Below are 6,306 nucleotides of genomic sequence, written 5' to 3'. Positions count from 1 at the left end.
TAAAAAATTTTTACTATATAACATTAGTCTTTTATTCTATAAAGTATTATAGTAAGACAGTTTTGGTAAACTCTCTACATTTTCATTTTCTCATCTGTAAAATGGGGATATTAATGACAATTAATTCATAGAGTTACATTTAAAAATTAAGTGCCTAGCACAATGCCCCACCCAGGTAAATTGTTCAGTACTTGTCATCTCTCATTCTAAATGTTGTAATTTTTTAAAAATTATTTCTCCATGGAGGTTGAGGAAAAGCAAAATCGGTGTCAATTCCCTCAACATGGGGAATCTTCTCAAGAATATATTGCATTTACAGGAAAACTGTAGAGTACAGAGAGTTCTCATATACCCCACATCTACTTTCCCCTATAATTAATCTTATGTTAGTATGATATATAATTCATAAATACTAATACACTATTATCATCTGTAGCCTCTATTTAACTAAAATCTCCTTAGTCTTTCCTTAACTTCCTTTTTCTGTTCCAGAATCCCAATTACATTTGATGATCATTTCTCCTTATGTTCCTCTTTGCTGTAACAATTACCATAAAACTTTTACATGATAGTTATAATTATAAGGAAAATCAAATTTTAATTGATAAAAAGAATATGTTGCATATTTATGTTTAGGAATTATGGAAAAATCATAATGGATGTTTTGATTGGCTCATATTTGATATAGGATCTATTAGAAAAAAAAAAATGTTTTCCCTGTGTGCTCTCAACATTTCTATCACCCTAAAAGGTGTGAGGATTTTTCCCTACCAGCAAGCAAGCAAGCAAATAATTCTGCCACAATGGATACCAGCTAATTAAATTCAATGTTGACATTATCTACCTGGAGATAACATAAGATTCCACAGTTGAGGGATCCCACTTTAGATGTGTTGATCAGCTAAGATGAACTCTAGATAGGGCAAAGGGATGGGAGGGGAAGGGAAAGGGCATGGGGGTAAAAAAATGGTGGAATGAGATGGATATCATAAATTGTAATTTCTTGAACAGCAATGTTGATGATTGTGCTGAAGTTCACAGCCATGCCTACTCTGCTGACTCCAAGTCATGGTTCAGAAGGTTTTAAAAAACAGTCCAAAGATGCTTCCTTGATAAAGATTTCTTATTAAAAACTTGTGTGAAAAATGACAACTTGACACCCATTTCACTCTAACACAATGAAGACAATGCGAAACCAACATATGCAGGCATACCACCAGGGTGTCACTGTCACTATGGGTCAGAGCACATGAAGTACAAGAGGACCATCCTTCTACACTGAGGCTACAGTCTCAGCAGTTTATCCTTCACCCATTTTCTGCACATCATCCTGAGGTAAACCAATTTTAAACGTGTTTTCAGTAAATAAGCTATGACAATTTATGCTAACAAATTGAATTAGAACCCATCTGATAGGTCTTGAATTTGTTTTTATCATTTCTTGATCTTTTTTTTTTTAAATTTTTTATTGTTGGCTGTTCAAAACATTACATAGTTCTTGATATATCATATTTCACACTTTGATTCAAGTGGGTTATGAGCTCCCATTTTTACCCCATATACAGATTGCAGAATCACATCAGTTACACATCCATTGATTTACATATTGCCATACTAGTGTCCGTTGTGTTCTGCTGCCTTTCCTATCCTCTACTATCCCCCTCCCCTCCCCTCCCCTCTTCTCTCTCTGCCCCCTCTACTGACATTCAATTGTCCCCCTTGTATTATTTTTCCCTTTCCCCTCACTTCCTCTTGTATGTACTTTTGTATAACTCTGAGGGTCTCCTTCCATTTCCATGCAATTTCCCTTCTCTCTCCCTTTCCCTCCCACCTCTCATCCCTGTTTAATGTTAATCTTCTTCTCATGCCCTTCGACCCTACTCTGTTCTTAGTTACTCTCATTATATCAAAGAAGACATTTGGCATTTGTTTTTTAGGGATTGGCTAGCTTCACTTAGCATAATCTGCTCTAATGCCATCCATTTCCCTGTAAATTCTATGATTTTGTCATTTTTTAATGCAGAGTAATACTCCATTGTGTATAAATGCCACATTTTTTTTATCCATTCGTCTATTGAAGGGCATCTAGGTTGGTTCCACTGTCTTGCTATTGTGAATTGTGCTGCTATGAACATCGATGTAGCAGTGTCCCTGTAGCATGCTCTTTTTAGGTCTTTAGGGAATAGACCGAGAAGGGGAATAGCTGGGTCAAATGGTGGCTCCATTCCCAGCTTTCCAAGAAATCTCCATACTGCTTTCCAAATTGGCTGCACCAATTTGCAGTCCCACCAGCAATGTACAAGTGTACCCTTTTCCCCACATCCTCGCCAGCACTTGTTGTTGTTTGACTTCATAATGGCTGCCAATCTAACTGGAGTGAGATGGTATCTTAGGGTGGTTTTGATTTGCATTTCTCTGACTGCTAGAGATGGTGAGCATTTTTTCATGTACTTGTTGATTGATTGTATGTCCTCCTCTGAGAAGTGTCTGTTCAGGTCCTTGGCCCATTTGTTGATTGGGTTGTTTGTTCTCTTATTGTCTAATTTTTTGAGTTCTTTGTATACTCTGGATATTAGGGCTCTGTCTGAAGTGTGAGGAGTAAAGATTTGTTCCCAGGAAGTAGGCTCTCTATTTACCTCTCTTATTGTTTCTTTTGCTGAGAAAAAACTTTTTAGTTTGAATAAGTCCCATTTGTTGATTCTAGTTATTAACTTTTGTGTTATGGGTGTCCTATTGAGGAATTTGGAGCCCGACCCCACAGTATGTAGATCGTAGCCAACTTTTTCTTCTATCAGACGGCGTGTCTCTGATTTGATATCAAGCTCCTTGATCCATTTTGAATTAACTTTTGTGCATGGCGAGAGAAAGGGATTCAGTTTCATTTTGTTGCATATGGATTTCCAGTTTTCCCAGCACCATTTGTTGAAGATGCTATCCTTCCTCCATTGCATGCTTTTAGCCCCTTTATCAAATATAAGGTAGTTGTAGTTTTGTGGATTGGTTTCTGTGTCCTCTATTCTGTACCATTGGTCCACCCGCCTGTTTTGGTATCAGTACCATGCTGTTTTTGTTACTATTGCTCTGTAGTATAGTTTGAAGTCTGGTATTGCTATACCGCCTGATTCACACTTCCTGCTTAGCATTGTTTTTGCTATTCTGGGTCTTTTATTTTTCCATATGAATTTCATGATTGCTTTCTCTATTTCTACAAGAAATGCCATTGGGATTTTGATTGGCATTGCATTAAACCTATAGAGAACTTTTGGTAATATCGCCATTTTGATGATGTTAGTTCTGCCTATCCATGAACAGGGTATATTTTTCCATCTTCTAAGATCTTCTTCTATTTCTCTCTTTAGGGTTCTGTAGTTTTCATTGTATAAGTCTTTCACCTCTTTTGTTAGGTTGATTCCCAAGTATTTTATTTTTTTTGAAGATATTTTGAATGGAGTGGTTGTCCTCATTTCCATTTCAGAGGATTTGTCGCTGATATACAGGAATGCCTTTGATTTATGCGTGTTGATTTTATATCCTGCCACTTTGCTGAATTCATTCATTTCTTGATCTTAATACAAATGCCTGATTGTGCTCAATCATCAACTTGCATCCATAAAAAACTGGCCAGCCCAAACAGTGTATTAATCATTAGCATATGGAACTTAAGGAGTCCTCTAAGTGCTTCCTTATCATTAAGGTAGTACAGTATTTATATTGTAAAACTGTTATGGAGCTTGATCTTTAGGGGACAGGACCACTAACCAATACATGCAGATATTTTGTGTGTGGATAGAAGATACTTTTGACATTCAGTTTTGCTATATAGAACAGAATGAACTTTTTTCTTTCTTTTCTTCTTTTGCGAGAGGTAAGTAAAAGATTCAACTTGATTTCTTCTAGAGGGGGGAAAATGTAGTTGAAAGTAGGTATTCATTTTTGCAGTCATTATCTGCATGAATTCTTCATAGTTGACTTGTCCATCTGCATCAGTATCTGCTTCTCTGATCATTTCATCTACTTCTTCATCTGTTAGTTTTTTTTTTTTTTTTAGTTACTGGGGATTGAACTCAGGGGCATTCAACAAGTGAGCCACATCATCTCCAGCCCTTTTTTGTATTTTATTTAGAGACAGGGTCTCACAGAGTTGTTTAGTGTCTCGCTAATTTACTGAGGCTGGTTTTGAACTCGTGATCCTCCTGCCTCAGCCTTCTGAGCCGCTGGGATTACAGGAGTGCGCCACTGCAACCTGCTTTATCTGTCAGTTTTCTCCTAAATTTTCTCCTAAGTTCTGCTGCATTGATAGAACCATTTCCATCCTTGTCAAAGACTCAGAATGCCTTCCAGGTTTCCACTTCACTATCTGTATCTTTCATTTTTCTACCCATCATAGTAAAAAAGTCTGGGAAGTCAATGGTGCCTACCATCAGCAGCCACTTAATTGATCACATCCTGCAATTTGGCTTCTGTTGGGTTCTGACTCAGTGACCTCATGATAGTTCCAAGTTCCTTTGTTGTGATGGTGCCATCGCCGTCTTTATCAAACAGGGATAAAGCTTCTTTGAATTCAGCGATCTGCTCTTCAGTCAGCGGATCAGCCTTGGTGCAAGTGAAGGAGGAGGAGCAGACCGAGCAGGGAGCAGCGCGGAGTGTTTCTGCCTTGCAGTGGCTAAGTTGCCTGTGCGCTGTGGGGACCTGTCAGTGGGGCTTTGGGAGGTAAGTCAGAAGGTGCAGGCCTCAGTGGGATTAGTGCCCTTATAAAACTTAGGTCGGAGAGATTCCTCACCTCATCCATTGTCTAAGGACATGAGGAAAAGGCACCATGTATGAACCAGGAAGAAGGTTTTACCATGCAATGAATCTGCTGGCTCCTTGAGCTTGGATTTCCCATACTCCAGAAGAGCGAGAAATAAATTCCTGTTGTTTATAAGCTATCCGATTTATGATATTTTGCTATAGAAGCCACCAAAAATAAGCAAGCATCAAAATTAACAGGAGCAGAATACTAAACAGATTAAAAAAACAAAACAAAACAAAAACACAGAATAGGTAAGAAAAGTACTTTGATAGTATCCACTAAAAAAGTCCAAGTGGATTTTGAGAAATGCTTTCTATTAAGATATATAATTTCATGTCTGATTTAAACTTTCCCAGAATGTAGGGAAAATTGGAATTTCCCATAATTTGTTTTATAAAGCTACCACAATCATAATTTCAAAATCTATAAAAATTAGATCATTTTTGTTTATGACTATAGATAAAAATTCTTAATACAACTACACTTATCATAGAGTAATACGACATAATTTGGTGTGATTTTTTTCTTTCTCTCTCTCTCTCTTTTTTTTTTTTTTGTACTGGGGATTGAACCCAGGGGTGATTTACCACTGAGCTACTGAATGATTGTTATGTCAGAAAGATAAAAGAGGTTTTTTTTTTAGCTCTTTTTATTTTTTATTTTGAGACAGAGTCTTGCTAAGTTGCTTAGGTTCTTGTTAAATTGCTGAGGCTGGCTTTGAACTTGTGATCCTCCTGCCTTAGCCTTCCAAGTCCCTGGGATTATAGACATGTGCCACTGTGCCAGGCCAATGTGTTTTGCAATAGTTATTCCTGGAGAGAAGGGAGGTGATAGGACTGGAAAAGTATGCCATACAATAATGCTTGAAATTTCCAAAATTTGGCAGGGCTCATAATACTATAATGTTCAAGAGATTGAGTGCAGCTCAGTAAGATAAACTCAAAGAAATTCACACCAAGACATAACATAGTAAGATCTTCGAAAATTTTTAAAAGAATTTTGAAAGCAACGAGAGAGAAATACCTTCTTACCTGTAGGAAAACATTTTCACATGAGAGTAGATTTATGAAAATCAAAATTATGGATACCAGAAAGAAGTGGCGCAATAGTTAAGTACTGAGAAAAAAGAGTAACTGTGAATCCATATTTATATCCAGTGAAAATATCTTTCAGGGATGAAGGGAAAATAAAAAAATTCCAGATGAAGGAAAACTACAACTTTGTTGACACCAGATCTAATCTCAAAGAATGACTGAAGGAATTTCTCTAAATGGAAATCCACAAAAGGAGAAATCTTTGAGTATCAGGAAGGAAAAAAAAATATAATGAACAAAAATGTAGTTAAATGCAATGGACTTTTCTTTTTCCTGAGTTTCCTAATTTATGTTTGACAAATAAAGCTAAAACTATAGTTCCAAATGCATGTGAAAAGGATGTTAATGACAAGGGTGGACTAGAGACCTCAGAACATCTTCCTCATAACACCACTGAGAACATTGTCAATAATGTTGAAA

The 6,306-nt window shown here is 36.9% G+C and overlaps 1 pseudogene; it reads right to left on the bottom strand.

Moving 5' to 3' along the window:
• Positions 1-814: 814 nt before the first annotated feature.
• Positions 815-4,789, bottom strand: LOC114102435 (calmodulin-like; annotated as a pseudogene).
• Positions 4,790-6,306: the final 1,517 nt, after the last annotated feature.

Source organism: Marmota flaviventris, chromosome 4 (assembly GCF_047511675.1).
Source record: "Marmota flaviventris isolate mMarFla1 chromosome 4, mMarFla1.hap1, whole genome shotgun sequence".
NCBI classification, from domain to species: domain Eukaryota; kingdom Metazoa; phylum Chordata; class Mammalia; order Rodentia; family Sciuridae; genus Marmota; species Marmota flaviventris.
This window is presented reverse-complemented; position numbering and strand designations above follow the sequence as displayed.